This window comes from Sorex fumeus, unplaced genomic scaffold, assembly GCF_029834395.1.
Source record: "Sorex fumeus unplaced genomic scaffold, SorFum_2.1 ptg000169l, whole genome shotgun sequence".
NCBI classification, from domain to species: Eukaryota; Metazoa; Chordata; class Mammalia; order Eulipotyphla; family Soricidae; genus Sorex; species Sorex fumeus.
In genome coordinates this window covers 9,275,823-9,290,462 of record NW_026606226.1, presented here as the reverse complement: position 1 = coordinate 9,290,462, position 14,640 = coordinate 9,275,823, and the positions used below count along the sequence as shown (strand labels likewise).

General features: G+C 41.6%; 1 protein-coding gene across 1 annotated transcript in view; it reads left to right on the top strand.

Moving 5' to 3' along the window:
* DDX10 (DEAD-box helicase 10) overlaps nt 1–14,640 on the top strand; it is a 253,550-nt gene that overhangs the window by 137,170 nt on the left and 101,740 nt on the right. The gene's annotated exons all lie outside the window — the stretch shown is intronic.

Genomic DNA, 14,640 nt, shown 5'->3' with positions numbered 1-14,640 from the left:
CTATGTATTTTATTTACTGTAACACTTTTTTGGTAGCTATTATTTATTTTATCTGTTTCCCCTACCTTCTGCTAGTGTATTTGTTGGTTTTTGTTTTTAAAATTTTAAAATTAAATTTTTTTGACCCTTTTATTGGGCTGGAGCGGGTAGGGCGTTTGCCTTGCACGCAGCCAACATGGACGACCCTACTTCGATTCCTCCGCCCTTCTCGGAGAGCCTGGCAAGCTACCGAGAATATCTCACCTGCACGGCAGAGCTTGGCAAGCTACCCGTGACATGTTCAATATGCCAGAAACAGTAACAAGTGTCACAATGTTCCTGGGCCCGCTAGAGCAAATTGATGAACAACGGAAGGGCAGTGAGAGTGACAATAACCCTTTTATTACAGTACCAAGATTTTTATAGTATTGATAATTGTATTTTTCAAACATACATCCTTTTAAATCCACACCCATCACCAGAGTGTTCACGTCTCACCACCAGTGTCCCACAGTCCCCTCCCATTATGCTCAGTTTTATGGAAATCTCCAGTTCTGAATGACTTTGGCCATTTATTGTTCACTTGGCTAATGGATCTTTTGTGTAAGAACTAGTTTTTAAGGATATAACCTAACTCAGGTTTCCTTCCATTTAAGAGGACTTTTAACTAATTGAGTCAGTTCCGGAAATAAAACAAGTTTATATGTTTAAATAAATCCCTGCAATATGCCCTTGAGACAGTACATGATTTGAAGGTAATAGAATAATATCCCTGCTCTCTTAAGGTTTGTGTCACTGCTGTAATAAGTTCTATAGTCAGACAATTTAAGCCTTATGTTGTAGACATTATTAACTGCACTGAGAAGAATTCTTGTGGTTTTGAACACCTATTTGACCTTGCAACAATATAATAGGCCAGTAAATTTTTTTTTTCTATAGAGCAGCAGTTTTCGTTTCAGAATGTTAGGCAAGTTCACTGCAGCATTTGATGAATAAGAAAAAAGTAGGATTGTCTACTGACTCAGGGATAGAAACAAATGCTGAGAAAAACATTCCAGAATGAAGTAGAACCTCTGTACCTGAAATATTCTGTACCTGAAATATCCTGGTTGCAGTATGCATTTTATTGAGAGAACTGAACTGAACATTTTCTGCATTGTTTCATTTAATACTATACTTTAAATAAAAAGTTATAATAATGAAATAGACATGTATTTTAAGGTAAATACATTTATGTTTGTTAATATAATACAGTTAGAGCTCTCGATAGGGCCTCTCTCAGAGGTGCTGCCTGGTTGTTTGGATGCGACTAGTCTTTGCTCAACCTGGTAGTGCTACAGCGAAGGACCATGCTTAGGGATACTATCTCCGAGCCTTAAATTGAAATTTTGCATTAATTATTTATTACTGGAATCTTTAATGACATTGATTATCAGCAGCTTGTCATATTTTAGCTTTCCGTCTAGTTTCACTCACCAGGGGAAGATTTAATGTAAGAACATTTTGTTCTTTACTGTTAAAATGTAGCCATTAGTATAAGAAATAATTAAGAATTTTTATAAAACAAAGACTCTTTTCTCATCTTACCTTCCTCAAATCACAGGTAGCTTGCCAGTTTTTGCCGTGCGGGCGAGATACTCTTAGTAGCTTGCTGGGCTCTCCAAGAGGGTCAGAGGAATCGAACCTGGGTCACCCGGGTAGTGTATGCCAAACACAGTAACAAATGTCACAATGGACACGTTACTGGGCCCACTCGAGCAAATTGATAAACAATGGGAGAAAAGTGACAGTGACAGTGACCTTCCACACAATGTCTTTGTTGTTGTTGTTTTGTTTTGTTTTGGGGCCACATTGGACTTTGCTCAGGGATTACTCCTGGCAGTGCTCAACGGACCATATGAGATGCTGGGGGTCAAATCTGGGGTGGCCGCATGCAAGGGAACCACTTTACCAGCTGTACTATCTCTCCAGTCCCTCCACACAATTTCATGCTTTCATTTATGCTCTCTTCTAGCCTTGTGTGGAAGTTATTACTTTATCTGAGTTGTGGAAATTTGGACAAACTGGCAGGCTACCGAATGTAGCCTGCCCACACGGCAGAGTTTGGCAAACTCCCCTTGGCATACCCAATATGCCAAATACCAGTAACACTGATGGGTCTCATTCTCCTAAAGAGCCTTGAATATAATCTCAGGGCTAGGATGAAGGAGACGTTACTGGGGCCTGCTCGAGGCAATCGACGAATAACAGGATGATTTGTGATTTTGTGATTTGTGGAAATTTTAAAGACTTGACTTTTTTTTTTGTTTTGCCACACTCGGTAGTGCTCAGGGCTTACTCCTGGCTCAGTACTCAGGGATCACTCCTGGCTGAGCAGACCCTGGGTTCGGCTACATGCAAGGCAGACATACTACCTGCCACACCATCTCTCTGTCCCCAAGACTTAACTTCTGATAGGCTAATTGTGCTTGTATCATTCCACATTTAATGTGCCAGCCCCTGTTCTAGGCTGGGAAAGTGGAACATTTAAAATACCTGGCTTCTCTTCAGGAATATTCTAGTTACCAGTCATCGTTACTATGAAGGAGAAGCTGTCACTACTGCATACATTTTTTGTGACTTAATTTTTTTACCTTAAAAAATTTGAAATGAGTAATACATTCAAATTGTCCAAAATTAAGTTGATTAAAACATTGAGAACTCTTGCTTTTGCTGGTACTTGTCATTCATGTAGCCTATAATTTCATTTCATTTTCATTTCATTATCCTGTTATTCGTCGATTGCCTCGAGCAGGCCCCAGTAACGTCTCTTTCATCCTAGCCCTGAGATTATATTCAAGGCTCTTTAGGAGAATGAGACCCATCATTGTTACTGGTATTTGGCATATTTGGTATGCCACGGGGAGTTTGCCAGACTCTGCCCTGTGGGCAGGCTACATTCGATAGCCTGCAAGTTTGTCCAAAGTAGGAATGAGACAATAAGATGTCATTAAAAAAAAAAGTTCTTATAAGATGTCGCGCGGTCGCAAATGCGGCCGCGCGGTTCTGGGATCTGGATTTTATAGTCTCTGAGTCTTGGCCGCTGATGGGATTACACGGCGCCAGGGGGCCAGGTGGTGGGTGTGACCCCTGCCTAGTGGAATTTGGAGGATCTGGGTGGAAGATCCGAGTAGGCTTGGAGGTCTCGGCCCCGGAACCCGCGTGGCTTTGTCCCTCTGCCAGTACCTTCATGTGTGCGGAGAGTGGTCTCAGCATGGTGGTGGCTGGTCCTGGAGGTCTTCGGCTGCTGGAGCCCTGGTTGGGGCGGGGAGGGAAGCTCAACCCGCTCCCCTCCAAGGGGCCCTGGCGAGGAACACCCAGGCGCGGGGGCAGAAGACTGTACTGTTCTCGTCCGGGATCTGGATTTTATAGTCTCTGAGTCTTAGCCTATAATAGCACAAGAAAATACCTAAAATTAAGTTTTCTTTATTCACTTTTGTGTAAATGTGCTACCTAACATCCTGGGTTAATTACCAATAAAAATACTATTAGTACATATATAAATGTGTATGTTTGTATTAAGTTAGACATTGTATTTGGAAATAGTATTTTTAAAATTTATTTTTGCAGTGGCATGCATAAAACACAGTGTAGTGCTCAAGTCAATCACAAGCCACTGTGTACTAGATTCCTCTCAAGAGAGCTCATGGAATATTTTCATTTGATGGCAAATTGTTAACATTTGGTGTCATGTTTGATGGAATTGTATTGCGCCTTGTATTGTGTTCAGAGTCTGGCTGGCATTACTTAGTCCAGTTGAGATCACCAATCACCGGTTTGAACTATCCTAAAAAATGAGATGGAATTGGTATTAATACCACATGGCAAAAAGAACTTCTGACTCTTTCTGACATGAGAATAAAAATAATCACTTTCTGGAGGCCACTTGTCTTGCAAATGACCAGTCAGGTGTGATCCCTGGCACCCCGTATGGTCCCCTGAGTTCCACCATGACCCTTGGTCAGTCTACATTTCCCACCACTAATGCCTCCAGTTTCCCTTCTGCCATCCCTCAATTGCCCCCACACCCCCCGCCCGCCTCCTGCCTCTATGGCAGGCATTTTTCTTCTTTCTCTCTCTGTTTCTTGCTTGCTGTTTCCTTTGGGACATTATGGTTTGCAGTACAGGTACTGAAAGTTTATCCTATTTGTTGCTTTACTACTTTCAGTACTGAGTCTTATCCAGAGTGATCATTTCCAACTATCATTGTGGTCCCTTCTCTCTCCTAACTGCCCTCCCCCCCACCACTTATTGCAAACTCCCAGTCATGAACTAGTTCTCTTTGTTTCTACTTTCTTTGAGTATTATTCAAATATTATGTTTGTTTTTTTATATCCCACACAAATGAGTTCGATTATTCTGTGTCTGTCCCTCTCCCTCTGATTCATTTCCTTTATTTGAAATGATACTCTCCATATCCATCCATTTATAAGTGAATTTCATGACTTCATTTTTCCTGGTAACTGTATATATCACTTGATCACTTGACATCCCGTTACTCATCATTTGCTCGAGTGGGCGCCAGTAGCATCTCCATTTATCCCTGTTGCGTGCTAGCGTAGCCCAATGGCATCTGCTTGCTCTAGGAACATAAAGAGCCTCATACCGATCGTTCAGGGTCTTGACGAAGAAGTCTCACCATCTCGTAGGTGGGCGGCCATGCAATCTTTTGATGTCCTGTGGAATCCAGTCGGTAATGGCTCTAGTCCAGCAGTCATCTCCAAATCTCATTACGTGTTCAGCCCATCTGATTTTCGACGCCTTGGCAAATGAGACAGCGTCTGTGATTCTTTATTTTTTCTTTTTGGGTCACACCTGGCAATACATAAGGGTTCTTCCTGGCTCATACACTCAGGAATACTCCTGGTGGTGCTCAGGGGACCACATGGGATGCTGGGAATTGAACGCGGGTTGGCCACATGCAAGGCAAATGCCCTACCCACTGTGCTATTGCTCCAGCCCCGAGTCCCTGATTCTTAATCATATAGGGAGGTTGGAACTCTGGATTCTTTCTCTCATTTGAGTGAAGTTTGATACTTCAAGCATAGCTCTTTCAATTCCTCTTTGGTAGACCCAAATCGCGATGTCATCCTGCTTTCATAGGGCCCAGGTCTCTGAGGTGTTAATGCAGGAAGAACAGTGGAATCGAAGAGATTTGCCTGGAGCTGGAGGTTTTTCGTCCTCTTAGCTATTTCTTCGATGCTGTTGAAGGCGTTCCAAGCTGCTCTCTTCCTCTTGCGCAACTCAGGTGTCAGGTCATCCGTCATGTTGACTTCTTGACCTAGGTACACATAACTGTTGCATTTGAAGATGTTTGTTCCATTGAGAGCGAATGGAACGTCAGGAATGAGACTGTTTCTCATAAACATTGTCTTCATGAAATGCAGCTGGAGTCCGACCTTTCCACACTCATGGTCGAAGTCGGCCAGCATTTGTGCCACTTGGCTAATGTTTGGTGTTATTAGATTAATGTCATCAGCGAAGCGGAGGTGATGTAGTTGCCAGCCATCTATCTTCACACCCCATTCCTTCCCATTCCAGTCATCGCATGATGTTCTCGAGGGTGGCACTGAAGAGTATCGGTGAAATGGTATCACCCTGCCGAACCCCTCTCTTGACATAGATGATCACTTGTAGAATGGTGAGAACCTGGTAGTGAATCTGTAATACAGCTCGCAGAGGATCTTGATATATTGTGTTTGAATACCTTGTTTGGCTGGGGCTTTGATGACCGCTTCAGTCTCAACAGAATCAAAGGCCTTCTTTAAATCAATGAATGTTAGACAGAGTGGCATCTTAAACTCTGGAGAAACCTCAATGAGCTTGGTGGATATGGTCGATTGTGCAGAATATGAATATGATTGTGTGGATATGGTCGATTGTGCTGAATCCTTTTTGGAACCCGGCTTGCTCGCGTGATTGTCCTTCATCTAGTGTTCTGCCAATCCTGTTCAGGCTGACTTGAGTGAACAGCTTGTAGACGACAGACAACAGGCAGATCAGGCGGTAGTTGCCGATGTTGTGGATGTCTCCCTTCTTGTACAGTAGTATAGTCCTCCTGGTTTTCCATTGGGGCAGAATCTTGCATTCAGACAGGTAGCATGTGAAGAGCCGAACCAGTGTATTGATGAGGCAGGTTCTTCAGGTGTGCGGGTCTGACCTTGTCTGGGCCGGGTGCTGTTCTTTTCTTTACTGACGAAATGGCATGTCGGATTTCAGAAGGGAGAACGTTGGGAACGGCATATCCATCCTGCAGAATATGGTATGTGGGCAGGTGGACATGGCTATCGAAGAGATCTGAGTAGAAGTCATTGATCATCTTCTTCATTGCCTTTCTGTAAGATGTGATAGATCCATCAGGACGTCGGAGGGCAGTCATCTTGGTCTTGTTGGCTAAGGACAGACGGGCGTTGTGAATGCTTTTCCTGGCTTCTGTCGCATCTGCCAGCACTGCTGCTCTTCTCTCTTTGAGGTCTTCTTTTATTGCTTCTTTGCACTGCTTTGCGAGCTCGGACGTTGGCTAGCGATTGCCTGAGGCTTGTGCCAAGCCACATTGGCGAATGAGCTCAAGAGTTTTGAAGCAGGTGTCTTTTTGTGGCTATCTGCATGTATACCATTGTGTAAATGAACCATTGTTTCTTTATCCAGTCATCTGTTCTTGGGCCTTTGGGTTTTTTCCAGATCCTGGCCATTGTGAACAGTGCTACAATGCGCAAAGAAGTGCAGATGGTATTTCTGCAGTGTGTTTTTGGGCCCCATTTCCAGAAGTGGGATTGCTGGGTCATAGGAAGCTCAATTTCTAATTTTTTGAGGAATGTCCATATTGTTTTCTAAAAAGACTAGACCAGTCAGCATTCTCACCAACAATTATTGAGAGTCAGTTTCTCCCCACATCTGTTCTAGCACTGATTGTTCTTGTTCTTTTTGATAAGTGCTAACCTCTGTGGTCTGAGATGGTATCTCAGATGTTGTTTTGATTTGCATCTGCCTGATGATTTGTGATGTAGAGCATTTTTTCATGTGCCTTTTGGTCATTTGAATTTCTTCTTTGAGGAAGTTTCTGTTGTTTTTTCTCCCGTTTTCATGGGGCTGAATTTTTTTTTTTTGGTAAAGTTTTACCAGTGCCTTATATCCTTGATACTAACTCCTTATCCGGTGGATATTGACTAAATAACTTTTCCCATTCTGTTTGCCGTCTTTGTGTGTTGGTCACCATTTCTTTTGAGGTGCAGAACCTTCTTGGTTTGGTGTAGTCCCATTTGTTTGTCTCTTTGCTTCCACTTGTGGGGTTTCATCTTTGACGATGACTTTAGTTTCAATATCATGGATGTTTTTGCCTATGTTTTCCTCCTTGAACTGTTAATAGATTCAGGTCTGAGATCTTAATCTATTTTGATCTGACTTTCGTACATGGCGTTAGAAGGAGGTCTGAGTTCATTTTTTGGCATGTAGCTGCCCAGTTTTCCCAGCACTACTAGCTGAAGAGACTTTCCTTGCTCCACTTCATATTCCTTGCTCCTGTATCAAAGATGAAGTGGTCATTTAGAAAAATGAATTATTTATTTATTTATTTTTTTGCTTTTTGGGGTCACACCACACCCGGCGATGCACAGGGGTTACTCCTGGCTCTGCACTCAGGAGTCACTCCTGGCAGTGCTCAGGGCACCATATGGGATGCTGGGAATTGAACCTGGGTCGGCCACGAGCAAGGCAAACGCCCTACCCGCTGTGCTATCGCTCCAGCCCCAAAAATGAATGTTTAATGTATCACTTTTCCTTTCTGACAAATCAGAGTCCTGCTTGATTATAAGGTTTCCTTCTTCACTTATTTTCCTAGGCTACTTAATTTTTACTTTAAGAACTAAATATATTATTTATTTTGCATGAATTTTGCTTAATTGCTTTGTCTGAACACATTATTGATTTTGAAATAATATTTTCCCAAAATTGAGTATATTATTTATAATGGCAATGCTTAGTTCTTTTAACATAAGGTTTTACCTTGGGAAATAAAATTGTATCTTCTCTTGAAGCTGTCACTTAGAATTTTGTTGCTTCTGTAAAAGAAATTTGAGAATTCTGTGACCCTAAAGAATACTTGAAATACTAACTTTAGGCTCTAGTAGGAAACTTTACTGTCTAAAGACTGAAAAAGGTAGAGAAACTTAATTATAATTAAAATTATGATTGAAGTATATGCCTGAAAGAATTTTTCATGTGAAAAGTATAAAATCTATAATATAATTTGTATTTGACATAGTTTTTTAAAATACATGAAATTAAAAATATGTCACATTTCAGAAACTCATAAACGTAGGCAGGTTCTTTTAATATGAACATGTTTCATAATTATCTTTTACTTCAAAAAGTATAATATTTTAATATATAAGTAAATTTAATCTTAGTCATATTTTTAGAAGGTCATTATTTGCTTCTGCTCTTTATATTTAACCTTGCTTCATTGGTTTGAATAAATCTTTCATCTTTGTAATTGGGAATAATTTCTTCATTTTTGTCCTACATCTTTCTTTCATATTCAGGAATTTCCCCCATAATTCCTGTAACTATCCTTCACTTATATTTTCACCTATCAAATTCTGAAAGTTTTGATTTCTATTGTGACTGAGACATTTTTGTAATAAATTTTTTGAAAATGAGACAGAATGATTTTAGCTAGGTCCAAAGACTAGTTTATAGTAAAGGCCCTCCCGTTGATCGTTGATTTGCTCAAGCGGGCCCAGTAACGTCTCCATTGGAGACTTTGTTGTTACTGTGTCTGGCATATCGAATACGCTCGGTAGCTTGCCGGGCTCTCCGAGAGGGGCGGAGGAATCGAACTCGGGTCGGCCATGTTGGCCGCTTGTAAGGCGAACGCCCTACCTCTGTGCTATCGCTCCAGCCAGTTTATAGTAATGGTAACAAAATGTGATCCAGTTTATGACATTTCAGGGATTAGAATTTAAGTACCTGTTTGCTGGACTTCATAGTTGTTTGCTCTGTAGACATTAGGTGTCCTTGTGTACCCTCTTATTCCCTCCCAGACCCTCCCATTACAGCGCCTACTCTCGGCTTTGCGCTCACGTATCACTCCCAGGCAGGACTTGGGGACCATATGTGATTGAACCTTTGTGCAAGGCAAACTCCCTATCTGCCGTACTATTGCTCCAGCCCTAGAACATCATGTTCTTAGAACAGAGCTGGCCAGAGATTATGGGGACTAAATTTAGGTACTTCCCTTGCATATGAGTGATTTAATCCTCAGCACCAGATATCATCTGAGCACTTTAGGAGTGAGTGACCCTTGAGCACAGATCACCCCACAAAAGCATTTTCTTAGGCCATTCTGACCTTCAGCTTTTCTTGACAATTCATAGGTAACAGTGCTTAACCAGTTCAGTTACTAGTTTATCTGCTCAGTCTGTTTATCAGCAGTAAGATTAGAGCACTCATCGTAATTTTCACACAAGAACCATTGTTGAAATGGAAAGACTAAGGCACTAATTCACATATGTATTTTCTGATAATTCAGTCAGAACAATGACAGATGGGCCGTGGGCCATATTTTGGAAAGGATTTACACTTTAATAGAGTGAAAATGTGCTCTGTGCTACATCATCTTTCTTAACTTTAAAGATTTACTTATATTTAAGGTGATTAAGTTCTTTTTCTTTCCCTTGAAAGTCGCTTTGAATGCTGTTTCCATTTTGGGTTGTGTGTTTCTGTAACAGAGCAGTCTCAGGCTGTGGCTCTGTACTAGATGTAGATTTTAGCAGCAGTGCTCTGGGTCCCACTTATTCCTAGCCTGATCATTAGAAAATTGTGGAAGAATTAAAGGGAATTAGAAAGTCTTATTTTGTTGACACAGAATTGAGTTGGCATGAAGTTAAGGTATCTTAAATAAATTCATAGGATAGTCAAGGAGGGAAGCTGTAATCATGCATTTTAGAAATAGTAATAACAAGAATATTGGCAATAAGAGTAGCAGTTAAATGGCCCAGGACAAGTGCATTATCAGTATTATCATACGCTGATAACAGTTAAATTCTGAAATAAGTGAGCTCATCTCATTTAACCGAAGATAAAACTAAGACCCAGATCAAATAGCTTGCACAAGGCCAAGGCCCCCACAGTTTATGAATAACAGTCCTTTTTTTTTTTTTAGTTTTGTTTTTAGTTTGTTTTTGGGAGGGGCACACTTAGGGTTTACTCCTGACTCAGTGCTCAGGAATCACACCTCACAGTGCTTGGGGAAAATATTTGGTGCCTGACATTAAACCTAGGGTAGAGTATATGTAAGTCATCTTAACCCCTGTGCTTTCTCTCTGCCCCACCCTTTTTAAAAAATTCCCCCTTTCTTTCCTTTTTGTTGTGATGACCAGAGGTTGCATGCTTGTGGTTGCAGGGCATGCGGACTTCACATTTTGTTGTGGCATTAGAAATCCTAAACACTGGACTTGGGTTTTGGTATGAAAAAAAGAAAACCAGATTCTTTTGCCATTGAGCTATCCTCAAGCCCTGTGGTTCTCACCAAGATTTCTATTTCTCTAAGGACTGTTTTTAACAATTCAGCTGTGTTGCCATCTCTCAAACCACTATACATTCCCTTCCAAGACAGTCTCTGAAATCATGAATAAAATGGTTACAGGAAGCAGTAGGAATGCGAGATTTTAAAGAAGGACCTGCAGATAGTGGAAATTATTCTTATTTCCAGAGACACGTCACAGGTCTCAAATTTAGAAATAATCTAAGCCTCGTGCTTAGTGATTTAATTTATGACCCCAAGCTAATATAGTCTTTCCTAGAATATTTGTTGCAGAGCTGTGTAATTACTGGTGGCAGAATCCGTTTTTCAATTTCTATGGCCATTGAAAAATCTAAGGCAATGTCAAGATTGATCTGGTGCATATGGTCTTAGGACATTTTACTAATGCCAGAAATGTCATTTTGAGGGCAAGGGACTTAGCTCCATGTCTAATTCTAAAATGGACTTTCTGTCTAATACTTAGTTACGTGAGAGGAAGGAAGATTCTTTTTGTTGTACAGCTCTACCAGATTTTCCTAGTTTGAGGCTGTCTTCCCAAAATCACACCAGGTTTATTATAGAAACAAGGCAGCCGGTTACTATAGAACCTTTATCTATAATTTGGTAGATTTCTGTTGTTATTCCCATGAGTTTATAGTATTGTGATATTCTGTTCAGCATCTTGGTACTATTGCCCTCCTTCACATCAATCATTTAAAAAAAAGTAACTCAAAATTGCATCAGCCTTACCAAGTCTCTGACATATCTTTGTACTGTTTATTATATCTACTTTTATTAAGTTTTTTATTTTGTTAGATTGATGGTAAAATAACTGATGGCAGCCATGTTAAGGATCAGGCAACTAGAATTAGGGTATGACAAGGTTTAATTTAGGTCATGTAAGAGTAAGTCAGAAGCAAGACCTGGTTTTGCTTTTCCTTTTCCTATGCCCTAAATCTACCATGAACCCTTGCTTATAGTAACTCACTACATAACTTGAAAGAATTAGTGAAGTAGTGTTTCCATATAGGTTTTGGGGCAGTTCTCATTTTTTTGGCTGTTTTAGATTTTTTTTTTAAATAATGTTGTAGTACTGCTATTTGTTCAGCCATTGATTAAGCTGATTGAATTGGGCATGAACTTCACATTACTTTTTTATTTTATTGTATCACCGTGAGATAGAGTTACAAAGCTTTCATGTTCGAGATTCAGCCATACAATGATGGAACACCCATCCCTCCACCAGTGCACATTTTCCACCACCGATGTCCCAAGTATCACCACCACTCCCCCCGCCCCATACACACATACACATCGCCGTCCTCACCCTGCCTCTATGGCAGACAATTTCCCCAATACTCTCTCTCTAATTTTGGGCATTAATTTTGCTCAAAGTTTCCCACCACCATTCAAGCCTCCCTGCCAGGGGCAAACTCTAGGGGCATACATTTTCCATAGCTCATTTCGAGTATCACGAGAGCTCACGTGGCCATGATTGTAAATGTAAATTTCTAGATTGTAAATGGTTGGGTTCCAGAGACATCTCTGTATGGCACTAATCCATTTTTGGATTCAGTAGGGAGTCTCTAGGCCAGGGCTGTTGGTGTGCTAAGATGGTTCCCGGAGGCTAATTGTGGGCATGGCAGCCAGTCTTCTGGGAGGATGAGGACCTGGGGACGGACAGCCCGGGTTCTCTGCTGCCATTTCGGCCTGGAGATTTAGTCCTGGAACCTGCATACCTGGGTCTTGCTTGTGGAAGCTCATGGTCATTGGGATTCCATCTGGAGTACGTGGGGAGACTGCACCTGTTCCATCTGAGGTGCACCGGTGATATTGGCCCGATATGGTCCCAGAGAGATCTCTGGTGCAGTGGTGTCTTCGGGGACTTGATGCTGTGTCTCTGGGCCAGGGCTGTTGGTGTGCTGCTGTTACAGATTTCTATATTGAAGGCCATATGTTTTTGTTTCAGTGAAACTGTAGAATAAAATAACATCAGAGAACCTTGTTCTGAGTTTTAAAGGCAGAAGAGCAGGATTTTTGTTTGCTGAAATTTTGTTCTTAGGGGGCAGGGGAATATCTCGAGAGCCACTAATTTTTAATAACTATTCTTTTGCACATTTTTGCTGGGCCAGCTTTCTTAGTGAAGCAGAGGGAAATACAGCACTCAAAAAGAATAGATGTCCCCTCCCCCTTTGTATGACAGCTGGAAACTCTATTCTTTACCAGACCGACACAGTGGCTTAAGAATTGTCCAGATTAGCTGTGTCCTGAAAAATGAATTGTATTTCCAAGTGAATATCTTTCCAACCATTGCCATACAAGGAAAATGTTTAAATACACAATCCTGACTGCTCATGAAATTTATATTTCATGATATTTTCTTTTCTAGAGCTAGGAATCTATAATATATGTAAAGCCAAAAGAAGTCTAGTAGCGTCCCTAAAGAGTATTTTGTACCTTGAAATGTGATTTTTCTGTTCTTCTCTTCCTTGTGAATTTGATTTTTGTTATTGAATTTCATACCTAATCTTTTGTGGTGTGGCAGAAATAAAGACAAAATTTTGCCTGTTTTTGTGTGTGTGCCACACTATAGGTTTTGATACCAGTTTAGGCTCAAAAATGAAATGAGAAAGTAAAAGATTTAGTGCATTTGAGCCACATAAACTTATAGAACCTATAATTCACACACACCTTTAAAAAATAACTTCTTTTTCTGTCTTATCAAAGGGGAGGGGGGAAATGACCTTTCTTCCTTTCCTATGGAAATTTCTTAGATTTTTATTTTATTTTTTCTTTTTGGGTCACATTCAGCAATGTACAGGGGTTACTCCTGGCTCTGCACTCAGGAATTACTCCTGGCAGTGCTTGTGGAACCATATGGGATGCTGGGAATCGAACCCAGGTCGGCCGCGTGCAAGGCAAATGCCCTACCTGCTGTGTTATCATTCCAACCCCCTCAGATTTTCAATTGTTGAAATTATGTCATATTCTCTTTATTTTAAAGACTGGTGTTTACTCTTGTCTCTTTTTTTTTTTTTTTTTTTTTTTATTTTTTTTTTATAATTTATTTATTTATTGAATCACTGTGGGAAAAGTTACAGAGCTTTCGGGTTTAGGTCTCAGTCATGTAGATACCGAACACATTTCCCTTTACCAATACTCATTTTTAACCCCGAACCCCAATAGACCCCCACCTCCCACCCCTCCCAATTCTTATGAGGCAGATGAGTTCTAGTTAATACTCTATCTACTTTGACTAGATAGATTATTTCGATAGAAGATGCACAATTATTGTTTAGAGTTTGCGACCCCCCCCCCAATCAGACATGCTGAAACAGCGTTGTGAAATGATTTGCTTTCTACAACTTGGTTTAAGAATAAAATGATGTCGCGCGGCCGCGATAGCGGCCGCGCGGTTTTGAATTTCTGCTATTTTACTTATTGACCCTGGAAGAATTTCTATTAAAAGTTAGCTAGTTAAGAGATTGATTTCTGTGCCCTGGAGTCGTGGCCGTGCCGGAGAGCCGCTCGTGGGGGGCAGCCGGCGACCTCGGTGGGGCGTGGGGGACGGCCCACAAAGCCCCCCTTCCCATGAGGTCCCCGCCGCTTCCCCGAGCCCGGCTCAAACCCGCTTTCCACAAGGCTCCCGTGCGGCCGCCATCTTTCTTTCCAGAGAGGAGCGGGCGGGCCGGTCAACGCCCTTCCCCCTCCGGGCAGGCTTGGTGGCGCGGATCAACACAAGTCCATTTGCTTTTCTGCTCCAAGCGGCTGGTTCTCTGTGCTAAGTCCTTGTGCCTCCGGGGCCGTGGCCGTGCCGGAGAGCCGCTCGTGGGGGGCAGCCGGCGACCTCGGTGGGGCGTGGGGGACGGCCCACAAAGCCCCCCTTCCCATGAGGTCCCCGCCGCTTCCCCGAGCCCGGCTCAAACCTACTCTTGTCTCTTTTTAGGTAAAATATTATAGTTCAAAAAAAGAAAGGTTTTCTAATTTCCCTTAAATTTTATCAAATATTAAAAGTAGTTTCCCCCACCCCACCCCACCCCCACCCCGTTATATACTTCCTTTTCATGTCTTAGTTGTCGTTTGTATATTCTCAATGATTT